The sequence below is a fragment of the Pholcus phalangioides genome, unplaced genomic scaffold (assembly GCF_987345545.1).
Source record: "Pholcus phalangioides strain wild (caught in Gottingen) unplaced genomic scaffold, Ppha-v1.0 ptg000007l_1, whole genome shotgun sequence".
NCBI lineage: Eukaryota > Metazoa > Arthropoda > Arachnida > Araneae > Pholcidae > Pholcus > Pholcus phalangioides.
Window position 1 is genome coordinate 27454360 of NW_028301600.1, and position 13453 is coordinate 27467812.

Below are 13453 nucleotides of genomic sequence, written 5' to 3' on the forward strand. Positions count from 1 at the left end.
AATAACCATATCAACTCGAACATCATCACCACCATTGTTAATAATAGCCTTGTCTGCTGCAGCTAGTGCTCTTTCGAAGACACACACGTAACACAATCAGCCTCAGAAACTTTGCCCGCAAATGAACCGAAAAAAAAGAACTTTAAGATGAAGAACTCTTTATATGTATCCTCCATTTCCGCCAGCAATTACTGGGTCTCTTGATTACACTTTCTCAAAAGAGAAAAAACTCATGTATATTTTAGTACATTCATTCAGATGATACATCCATAGTTCCCATGATAACAATGTGTCTATGGTCTTTTCCTGGTGCAGTGTAACCATTTGCACATAACATGTCTGCCTCTTTATAGATTATTAATTTCAAAACTTTGTTGATTACTTGTCGTTTTCTACAGGAAATAATGAATAAACATCTGTTTCTATGGGGAAAAGAAAATGTTTGGCAGCAAATTTCACAGATGTTTTTCCTATATGTGAAGTGATTATTGAAGAAAATAAAACCTTAATTTCTATCGAGTCGGTAACATAAATCGCTTTCTTAATAACAATAGGTGTGATTAAGTTCAATCACATTTGTTTCTGAAATTTTATACGAACAATGATTATGTTAGAAATATGAAACACAACTACTCACGGATAATGAACATTTCAGCTACTTTTTTATGATTTTTGATGCCATTTTCTTTATATATATATATATATATAGCAGTGGTTTCAAAATTTGCCATCTGCTATATTATTGTTGTATATAATGCAAATTGTTTCACAAAATGCCCAAAAGAAATCGAAATTATTCCGTTGATTCTTCGGTTGAAATTGAAGACAAAATAGAAAAAAGAAGTTGAACTGTGATAATTTATATATATAAACCCCGTGAAATTCATATAATTAAGGAAATATACGTCCTCTAATCAAAAAATATTACAATTAGTTAAATCTGCGCCTTATTGTTCTACAACGTATTATTTACGTTTTCCCGGATAAAATCCTGTCCAATTGGTAGTAAAATAAATTTTATTTCGTACCGCTTGAAAAAAAAATTCACCGAGATATCAGTGATTGAAATTTTTGATTTTTGCTACTTTTTATGAGCTAAAAATAATATCTGATAAATGATACAAGATGGTCGTAAAAATGGCAAAAATCAAAAATTTTGATCATGATGTCTCGCCGAATTTTCTTAAAATGTTGCGAAGTAAATTTCTGTTATTATAAGTGAAGGCGTAAAATTTACCAACTGAAATGCAGATGTAGAAATTACCAGCTGTTCGGGCATCAACCATATATCTTATTAAAGATACTCTGCCATCATCAACACAGAAAAGATACGAAAAAAAAGGATTATTCCCATAAAAATTTTAAAACTGTTGAAATTTACAAAAATACGAGATAGATTTAATCCATTATAACGTTCAACAATGTGAACATTTAGAAATTACTCAAATGTTTATAAAAATGATATTCGAGTATGGCTTTAATAATTAATGATCATCTACCCGAATATCAAAATTTATCGCGTACCCATCATGTTTACAACAGTTATAAAATACATAATAATATTTATGTATTATATAAACGGATATATTTGTAAATCCCAAATGATATCCGCCTAAAACGATATTATACATATACGTAATTACCAGTAAAATGGAAATTGTGCTGATATAAGCGTGATGGCATAAGACCAACGCTCTTCTTTTATATGATTCAGAGACCTTCATTAAATTTATTTAATCTAAAATCTTTTACAAAACTCATATAATGACTGTAATGTTATGCCATTACAAATTGTAATAATTTTCATTTGAATAAAGTGCAATCAGTTCTATTTTTGAAACTGGTATAGGTATACGTATAGATCGACTTGAATAACCGCATATAACCAGCACCTCTTAGAGATAGAAGACCTCCGCACGGGTTGCCAAGTTCATCTGTTCATTAAGACTACCTAGCAAGTTTGGCACATTTTGAACCCCAGCGTCCTATTTCGTCGTCAGCATAGAAATCGCCAATCCTGAGCCCGATCATTTCTTTTCCCCACAACGATTGTACTGGCACGAGCAGGGAATTTTTTCCCCTGAATAATCTGAAAGAAAATGGACTACTTGCTGACGTCACGCGCAGCGTGCGGAGGCCTATCTCTAGGAGGTGCTCATATAACCACCCTGCAGTTCCGGTGATACAAAAGTAATAAAAAAATTCCTGTTGATACATTCCAATTAGTGAAATAAATATTAATATGGCATATAAATGCATTTATTATTGTCTTTATTTTCACGTATGCTTTTTTAATTATAACAATATTGAACTTGGCGGATCATTTCGAAATTCATCTTAAATGCATTCAAAGAAATTATAGGTAAAACAGCTAAAACTTATTATTTTTAAAAGATTTCCATGTTTAGTATTATAATCCTATTGTTCGGGAATGTTTTAATTAGAGTCGTCATTTTAATGGAAGCGACATGATCAACTTGTCTGTTTATATTCTTTATGCTAATAAAATTAAGTAAATGAGTGCTTTCACTAGCAATGAGAGTTTGTTAATTATCATTTGGTATAATTGGTTTTGAAATTTAATAAAGTAATAATCTTTTCGAGGAATACTTAGAAGTTTTATAATGCGATTTTTTTGTTCAAATATCATTAGTACATACGTAGTTTCATGAAGTTCTGTACTATCAGATATTCATATGTCATAGCTATGATAAATTTGGAGTTTTTAATAAAAATGTATGTAAATTTTATTAGTAACTTTACACAAATTTTGGAAATCTACGATATTTTACTCTGCCTTATTTTACCTTTTTTTTTTTACTACAACATGCAACTTGCAGGATCAACTGGTGTGTTTATTATTTATGCTCAAATAATTGAATATACAGGATGTACACTATCGACCACCCAATAATTAGAAACATGATTCCTTGTAGAAAAACTAATAAGGAAGAGTGTTTTCTGTTTTATCACTGGGAATTAGGGGAGTTATAACGTTTTGAATTTTAGTGACGTGTCATTTTTGTAACGGTCAGTCACGGACGGGCTTAACTATTTTGCGGCCAGGTGCGAAAACAGCTGCTTTACGGCAAAACGAAATAATTTTTCAAGATCCTTTTGAGGGGGCTGAAATAAGACTCAGCCTCCAGGTTTTGGGTTGGTTCTCAGCCCCGGTTGGGCCCATGCGTTACGACGGCACTGGCCTAGGGGCCGTGTTGCAGGATGTGGGGAACCATAATGATAGTCAAAGGCTGAATGATGAACCAATCATTTACCCCATACGATTTTTAATGCATAACTTAGTTTTTGAATTATGTAAAGCGCCATCTATTAAAGCATTTTTGCGAATTCAAACAGGATGGAAAAATTTACTTTAAATGATTAAAATGGAGACTAAAATATACTTACTCGTATACAAAACAGTTTTTAATTTTTCTCTTTAATCAAATTTGATAATTAATTCAAAAAACAATTAGTTCAATTAATCTTTAATTTATTAACAGAGCATTTATGTTTTATAAATTAATAGTTTAATTATAGTGTATTCTTCTTCTTAAGGCCATCTCTGTAAACCGTTGAAATTGCCCTGAAGGCAGGTCTCGGCGAAAAATCCTCGCATTCCGCATATTGTAATCTTCTTCTATTACCTATGTCATTACAGTAGAGACGGGCTTAACTATTTTGTGGCCCTCCGAAATAATTTTTTCAAGACTCAGTCCCCAGGTTCCGATGCCAATGCTATTCTCGGGCATAGGTATCGGACCCATTCTGCTTCAAAATGTGGGCGCCATCTGTACACATCACAGTCACGAATACTCTTTCAGCTGTGACAAGCATGCATTTTGCCGCACCCCCCTCCCCGAGTAGTATTAAATAAGTACGTAGTTGGAGTGAGAAAATTCAGCGCTCCTGAACAAATGGGGCACGTGCCCTCAAATTTACAGGGCTAAGAATTTGGATGCTTTTTGCATTACAGGCAAATCCCCCACACCTCTGCCTCAAAGAAAACTGTACGAGCCGCCCAAAAATAGTATTTGCCTAGGGCACGAAATTATGAGATGCGGGTTCGGGAGGGGGGTTGTCAAAATCCTAGATCTCGAGGGTCTTAGACAGAATCTTATGCGGTCATTCAAATATTACGTCAGCATCGATGGGGGGGGGGGGATTCCGATTTGATGACGGGGGGGGGGGGGTTTGGACGATGCTTACGTCATCAACCACCCTTTATGAAGATATGAAATATTCTTTTAATGGCATCTTATTCGGTGCGCCAGAAACGGAAAAACCTTTCAATAGTTATTGGGCACCTGAACTAACATTCTCCCTATTGATAAGTCCCCCTACAGAGCAACTTTGATCTCTAAATGTTTCCGGGAGGCTTAAGTGCTCTGGAAATGTTTCCGGGCCGCTTAAGTGCTCTGGAAATGTTTCCGGGCCGCTTAAGTGCTCTGGAACTGTGCCACGCATCACTCAAGTGATCCGTAATTATGTCACGGATCACGTAAGTAATCTGGGAATGTTCCGTGGGTAACGAGTGATGTAGAACCACACTGGGTCCGCTTAAGTGCTCTAAAACTGCGCCACATGTCACTCAAGGGATCTCTGAATGCGCCACGGATCGTTTAAGTGTTCTGTGACTGTGTCGCGGGTTACTTATGTGATCTTTGAATGTGAAAGTGATCTTTGAGGCCTACTTCAATGATCTGGAATTGTGCCACGGGTCATTTAAGCGATTTGTAAATGTGCCGCTTAGTTCATTTTTACAAAATTGGGTTTGGGGGGGGGGCAAGCCACATCAGATAACCTTCAGGGCCACATTTGGTCTGCGGGTCAAGGGTTTACCATATAGGGCTTAAAGGGTGGGTCGCAATGAATTTCTTAAAGAGAAATTTTGAGTTCTTACCCTTCAAATAGCATTGAAATTAACAGAAATAGACCATAATTACATATAAAGGTATTTTCTTTCGAAATTTAAATTAAAATTTTTTTTTTTCGTCTGGGGAGGCGCACGAGCTCCCTATGCCCCCCCCCCTCCCGCGTACGTTTCTGATCCCACCATTATCCGTTTGGAGGTAGGGGGGCAGTGATGACGAAATTTTGCTGACAAGGGGGGGGGGGGAAAGGGCATTAAAAAAATGGCTAAAAATTTGCTTACTTAATACTTGAACGGCCCCTAAGATAGCGATTTGATAAGAAGTCAAAATGTTGCTCAATGTAATCATAATCAACGTATTTTTTACAATGTAAACAAAGCATTTTTAATTCGTTTTGCGGCCCCTAAAATTTAGGGGCCCGGTGCGACTGCATCCTTCGCACCTGCCTAAGTCCGATCCTGCGGTCAGTTAAGCGCCAAACACCCAACGACAATAAATTTCTTCCTCTGAGGTTTGCAGCTTTTTGAAAATGAACTGAAATATTAAATCCCGTTAGAAGTCGCGTTCGGCCTTCTTTCACGATTGGTGTTTTTCTCGCCATATGGTGTGATGTTATAACCTTGTTACTGATTATTACCTTCGTCCTCTATATTAGCAAATTTATCATCAGATTTGTTAAGTGTTTGCCAGAAATGAGATCAATTCGAAAAATTGTTCAACCATATCAACACTTTTTTATATAAAATATGGTAATTTGCTCTCCCTCAGTGTTAAGTAAAAATATTTTAAGGGAAGGTGTATACGGTGCATAGTATTTATTGCGCGATCGGTTTTTTTCGTACCCTATCTTTTGAGTTCGATCACACATTCATAAAAAAAACAGAGCAATATTTTTTTTGAGTTACTTTAAAATTCCATCGAAACCGTTAGGCGTAAAAAGCTTCAATAAAGGATTTAAAAATGGTAGCTTTACGAAGGTGACTGCTGGAAACAGTAAAATAATAGCAATGATTCCATCAAAAAATTTCAATCAAACTAATTGTTTTATCAATTGACATATTCAAAATAATTACTGGTTTCGAATTTTTTCTATTGATTATTCATCGAGTCGAATTTTCATACCAAGTTCTACATGTTGCAATGAAGATTTTTCATTTCCTTGTGATTGCAATCGATTTTTATCTCGTTGAAATGGTAATATAAATTTACTTTACATACTGACAAGAAAGATTTTGAGGACTTCAAAATTTATTCCAGCATACATGATTCGAGCAGAGCTTGATCATTTTTTTCAGATAAAGTTTCATTCGGCTGCTTATTTATAAGTGGTTGCCCCGGTCCCTCTAGGCAGAGGCAGACTTCAGGCTCTTGCCGTTCTAGGCACTACTTATTTTGCCGCCCTATGAGGTGTTCTTATATTTCGTTTCTTAGTTTCTTAATTTTTATATATATATAAAATCTTTTTGCTGATATTTGAATCGTGATTGCTTAGAAAATTGACTTTAAAATTGAAGTATTTTCTTTTGTCGTGGATACCAGTAAAGACCATATTGTTAGTAATGTTTATTTTTAAGTCAAGGAAATCAGCTTGATTAGTGTTGTGATTAGTTTCTTTAAGATTTAATTAACTAATTAAGATTTTTAACTAATCACACCAACAATCAAGCTGATTTCCTTGACTTAAAAATAAACATTGCTAACAATCTTTACTGGTATCCACGACAAAAGAAAAGGCTTCAATTTTAAAGTTAATTTTCTAACCAATCACAATTCAAATATCAGCAAAAACGTTTTCAAAAATATTGTATTTTCTCAAGTTTCTCGCATCTAAAATATTTGTAATAATGCCAACGATTTTTAAAATGCATTAAATAATCTCAAAAAAAATCTTAATATGCAACGGGTTTCCTCCTTACACCTTGGACTTACTTCCTCCTCACACCAATAACTAACTCGTCACTTTGAACACAACCCGCGTACGACTTACACATGGTATGTACTTGCACCTTCTGCATCTATTTTATATATTTTTATATTGACTGCTTCTTTGCTTCTTTCCTACTGGACAAAAAAACATTTGTTTTTGCTTCTATTTTGATTTTTAAATTCAATTGTACTTCAGCAGAACGTCGAGGGATCGAGCATCTATTTAGGCTATGAATGCCAGAATATGCTCTCAGAACACTCTGACATTGCTCTACACATTGGCTATAACTTTTTTCATTTTTGAATTCTTTTTTGAATTTTTCATTTTTGAATTTTTCATTTTTGAATTTTTCATTTTTGAATTTTTCATTTTTGAATTTTTCATTTTTGAATTTTTCATTTTTGAATTTTTCATTTTCGAATTCTTTTTTGAATTTTTCATTTTCGAATTTTTCATTTCTGAATTCTATTTTTTCTTTATGAAATTTTCATTGTTCTTTTTTTTGCTTTCCAGTTCACATAATTAATTTGTTTTCTGTTTTCATATAAAAAAATGATATTTCAACAATGTTTCAACAAATGAATGTAAATGTAGGTGCTGTTAGAGTATATTTTCAATTGAAACAGTACATCAACACATCAATTAAAAAAAATTATTGTACTTAACTAGCCGTATTTTGTACTCAAATGGCACCAAAAGATGTACTTTCAAAAATACAAACAAAAATTGGGATAAAAAATTGGCATAATGACCATCGATATAATTGGCTTCTTGACCATGTATTTGTCATGTATATTTAAATATATTCTCCGGACCATAGAGGGTTGACAGTATGAATATGTTACTGCCAAAGCCCGAAGTGTGGACAATTCGAAACGGGGCCGGCTACTTCGTGAAATGGACAAGAGTTTGGCCAGGGATCACCGGCCACTTCGCGAACTGCCCGGACCATGTCTGAATTTCGGACATTGGCTGGGTCAATATTTAACGAAATTGGCCAATTTGCGAAGTGGCCGGCCCGTCGCAAATTATACAATTTCTGGCTGTGGCAGTAGCATATATACGTTGTTTCTTGAAGCTCAGTACGATCAAATATCCATATGTGATAACTAAGACAAATTAGGACATGGTAATAAAAATCGATGTGGATGTTACTAGAAACTTCAACACGTTAGGGAAATACTACGATGATATTTTGTCTTATTTTACCTATTTTTCACTACAAAAAAATATGTATGTAAGTCAAAAATTTACCTCAGACTTTCTAGAAATCTGAAATTCAAATATAAATTTTTTGTATGTACATATATACTAGTACATCTATCAATATTCTTGCGAGCGTGTCACAAAATATGTTCTTGACAATGTATCTGTGTTGAAACATTCTTATTTTTAAAAAAACACGAAAAGAGTGGGAGGATGAATAAATACCAAGACACATACACCTGAGAAATCCCTCATAGTTATACATTGAATACGTGCATCAAGAAAATCATCAAGATTCTCGGAATACATTCTAAATTTTCACCGCACCTGAAATTACTCTCATCCGTAAAAACAAGATAAAATAAGTTTAGACAAAAAACAAACGTGAATTTATATTATATATATATATATATATATAGGATATTTTTTTTTATCGAAAAACGGTTCTCATCTCTGTAGTGAAACGGATTTTTCCATGAAAAAACAATTCCGTGGCACGAAACAAAAAGAATTTTCCCATCTTGTAAATGTTTTCTTTCGTGGGCACAAGTACCCTTGATGGGTAGCAGCTACTTACTCTTTTCAATGATGTATGAACAAAGTGAGCCAATGGGACGGGCAAAAAAAAAAAATGGATTTAGATGCCCCTTTTAAGAAAACACATACAAAGAGATGACTTCCAGAAACAACGACGGTATGTGAAAATTTTGATTTGAAAATGGAAAAAAAAAATTATAAACTATTCTCAAAGCTATATTTAATCTGGAATTTGTGGATCGTTTGTGATTCTTTCTTATTGCTTCATCTAGACAACACACAACCCATCTTATACTATAATGAACGAGAGACAACGTTACACAACCAAATGTAGGCTAATAAGAGATGGCTCTCACGTACTTAATGGTTGCCGTTATCGCAAATAAGTTAAGAAAAGCTACCGACTGGAGATCGCATTTCCTTTCAGGATAGATCTGTTTACAATTTTTGCTCTTTTTTTTCATTGATTTATTCATTTTTGTTTCTGCCATACTCTCGATTGGCTGATCAACTTAATGTTTCAAGTGAAACGCAATGAGTTTTAAAATCGATCAAAAAAATTTGTATAGAACGAAATTAAAGGTATTGTGTGCGGTTTTTTTTTTCCGTGGGTTGTTCTTTCTTATTTATTCCAGTAACTCACGCCGTGTTACCTGAAAGAATACATCAAAAAATAATCCGTAATGGTGGAAACAGATGTACAACGATAAAAAAATATAAATATTGGTGATTTATGCAAGTGAGGGTACGCAAGTCACATACACATAGGCATTTTCAGGAAGTACGTAGTTTACATGGCATTTTTGGGATGTAAGCTAGTCACATACGCATTGTGAGCAGGATCCATACACGCATTTTGAGCAGGAGTCACATAAAGTCACGTGCGCATTTCAAGTATATACGCAAGTTCCATATGCATTTCAAGTATATACGCAAGTTCCATATGCATTTCAAGTATATACGCAAGTTCCATATGCATTTCAAGTATATACGCAAGTCACATAGGCATTTCAAGGAGAAACGCAAGTCACATACTCATTCCAAAGAGGAATGCATAAATCATGTACGCATTCCAAAGAGGAATGCATAAATCATGTACGCATTCCAAAGAGGAATGTACAAATCACACACACATTCCAAAGAGGAATGCAAGTATAAGCAAGTAACGTGCATTTTCAGATGGTACTTGAAGCGTGAAAGATTTGAAATCACTCTTTATGTTTAAAAACTGGTCGTAATAATTTAACGGAGCAGCTTTCTGCTGAAAATTAATTCTAAAAAATTCCACAAGAGAATGTCCATCAGCAAAATGTCGGGGAAAAAACAAAGTATGACAAAACAGTTTTAACTACTATAGAGGAATACAAGAACCAATCTGTGATTTGCATGAGCATACGAATTGCAAACGATTATTTGGTACTGGAACTACACGACTGCGACCATTAAATGGTATTCTTATCAGGACAGTGATGGTTATCGCGCTGCCGGGACATGGTTTAATGGCTTTCCCATTTTATGATAACTAAAATTTAGAGTAGTCAAAAAAAAAAATCCGGGAAAAACGACATTTTTTGTGAAATTGAAAGAAAATGGCTTTCTTTAATTAGTCTATGCTTTATTGACTGAATCTGAAGAGTGTTAACCTTCTATTACATCAGTTTTGTGTGCCCACATATTGAATGGGAAAAAAATACGTTCACTGAAGCTAGTCTTAAAATACAGGGTGATTCCAATGCTTTGTTCGTAGGGCTAACTCTGTAACCGTTGACTTTAGAAGTGTACTTCCAATTACAAAAAGTTTTCAAATGACATGCGATTTCTTTAAATAATTTTATTTAAAGTAATTTGTTTGAGGGGTTTACGCATAAAAAATAAAAACATTAACTTCTTATACAGTCTCCACGAGCTGAAACGCCTAATTAGGAAGTTGTTCGAAGTACGGATGACTGGATACCAAGCGAAGATAATTGGAACGAATTAATAATTCCTTCTGTGGGGAATCGAACCACCAACCTTGCACTTTCCGGGCGCGTGCTCTACCATTAAGCTACAGGAGACAGACGTTTCCTGTCGTAAGAACACCGTGTTCCTTTGGGCTGTCTATTGTGCAGTCAGTCCCGTTCAGCCCAAAGAAACACAATGTTGTTAGGAAAGAAAATTATCTGTCCTCTGTAGCTTAATGGTAGAGCCCGCGCCCGGAAAGTGCGGCGAGGTTGGTGGTTCGATTCCCCACAGAGAAGAATGGGACTTTTCTTTCCAATAATCTTCGCTTGTTATCCAGTGATCTGTGCTTCGTATAATTAGCGTAGAGGTTCATCGTTACGTTCTAGAAAGTTGTTGCCTTGTTCCTTCAAAAAAATTGTGTTATTTGAAAAAACCGCATGTCATTTGAAAGCTTTTTGTAATTGGAAGTAGGCCTATACACTTCTATAAAATCAACGGTTACAGAGTTAGTCCTAAGGACAAACGATTTGAATCACCTGTATATCGAATTCTTAACTTATATATGAGTGAACTTACTAGAATTTTTCCTTTCCTCTAATAAAAGCATCGAATGAACACGTTATTACATTATGCATTCAGATTTAAATATTCTAATTAGCTTCTCAAGTTTACGTTTTATGCATTTTCTTTGTAACTAAACATAAAAGGCATAATGATGCACGTTGAAAATGAAAAAAAGGAAAATAACTGAATACTTGAATTTTAATGGGGGGAAATAATTTTTATTTCGGAAAAATTAAATTTCGCTTTCATTAAGCGTGGCATTAGAACCTTTGATAATTTATGGTGTTTTGGAGACATGGTATTGCGTTTCTATCAAATTTGTCGCGAGACTGTGAATTATGTTGAAAATGATAGTAGTTCCTTTCAATATCACTCCAAACCGAAACGAGAAAGATTTAGAAATTCTAGATTTCAAAAATTATACGATTCGGAATCAAAGCGCCTTGAAAGAATGTGGGATGATCTTAATGACTCTTCTCTTAGGGATGACGTTGGAATCGATACCGAGTATTAAAGAGAGTGTGCGTGAGTGTCACGAGATAAAGAGATCGACAATTTCCACGAATTTATTCCTCCGCTCAAAACTTGTGTCTTTAAAAGAGTTTGTTGCCACAAATTTTGAAAATTTGCATTTCTCTGCTTGACGTATTTGACTATAATCTTGTTCTAGCGCTAAATTTTCAGAGAACATACCGCGCTTAAAACACCTCCAATTGAACACAGACATTATTCCTCCATACCAAATCGTTTTTACGCGATTCGAAAAAAACACGTTATTGCATCTGTTATACTGTCTTATTTCACTGAAATCAAAATATATATTATTTGAAAAAAACGAGGAGCTTATATATATATTTTTTTTAAAAAGGGGAACATTTCCTCTTTTGCTAAATTTACAGTAAAAGTAAAACACGTATTTCGGAATGATACGTTGCTTTACAAAAATAAAAAAATAGGTCAACTGGTAGCATGTAGGGATGGTAGAAGAATATTTAAATACTATGATATTCGTGATCAACATTCAAGAATGCTATCCCCATTTGAATTTTGGAAATGTTACGTTTTGAAAGGAAATTAGTGGAAATGTTATGTCTTGATTAAAATTTAAGCTGGTCACAAGCCTGAAAAATTAGAAATTTCTACGTCCATCACCTGTTGATTCGAGAAAGTTTTAACTAGCCCAGGAAGGTACTTTCACTTCCCTATCGTCATCAACACAAGAAACAAGATCATTCTATAGTGGAACCTCCCATAACATACATTCCTGTTAGCAGACATCTCCACTGACGGACACAATTTTGAATTTTATCGACGGGACTCGATGTATCTTACTATCCATTAACGAACATACCTCGTTAGCGGACAAAATTTTCGGTTCCATAAGTATCCATTATCCAGAGGTCCGTTATCAAGAGATAAAAAATTCGAACTGTATGAAAAAGGTGGATAAGTTCCCCCCTTTTGATAGAAACTACTAAGTTTACATTGCAATTTTTGCCAAAAATATTCCAGGTTGCATAATCTGACAGAGCTTATTCCAAAGATTCATAAACAGTTAAAAAGTGAATTTCGGAAAGAAGTGGGAATGTTCCCTTTTGAAAAAATAAGCTCCTCAAATTATCACTCTACAAGAGACAATCTTAATAAGATAATAAATCTTAATTAATAGATCTTAATCTTAGATAATCTTAATTCATCACACACACACAAGATTAAGATAAAAAATTTTAAGATTTTATAAACAGGAACATCCATTGCAATTTCTGGAGTGTCTAGTAAAAGAACCCTTCAATTAATTAAGTCCTTTATATTTCTTTCCGACATTCAAGTAGTAAGAATTTGAAGAAGCCTCGAGTTTTATGATATATAAGTTAAAATGGATATTTATAAAATACGAACTAAACCACACTATATAGGGTACAAAAAAAATGTAACTGGTAACGGCCAGGCTTTTCCTTATTTTCATATCTTTGCAAGTAGAATTTCGAGTGGAATATTAATTTTCTGGAAAATCACAGTGACATCCGTTATGACTCTAAAGAGTCCGTTTTAAACACGTTGTAAAGTTTTAATAACTAAAAATCTGCAGCGGGAAGAGCATACTCATTCTAGAGCAGAACATGGTTTTAATTGGTTCCAAAATTTTTAATAAGCATCATTACGTTTTTCATATTAACTACCTTTTGTATTTAACTTATGATATTAAAAATTGAAATTTGAATAAAAATAAAGTTAACTTGGAAGTTTTTAATTAAAATACTGTAGTAAAAATGAATCAACGGAAATTTACTTTTAATTTTGAAAAACTGTTATTGATCCTATACATTTCATCAAACACAATCGGTAACACAACTATTAAATCCCTTGAAAAATATCGATAATCTGCTCTTCATCACCGAAG

General features: G+C 34.1%; 1 protein-coding gene across 2 annotated transcripts in view; it reads right to left on the reverse strand.

Annotated features, from left to right (window-relative positions):
* The window catches only part of LOC149085130 (3',5'-cyclic-AMP phosphodiesterase-like), a 342555-nt gene that overhangs the window by 290041 nt on the left and 39061 nt on the right, over nt 1-13453 (reverse strand). The window lies entirely within an intron of this gene.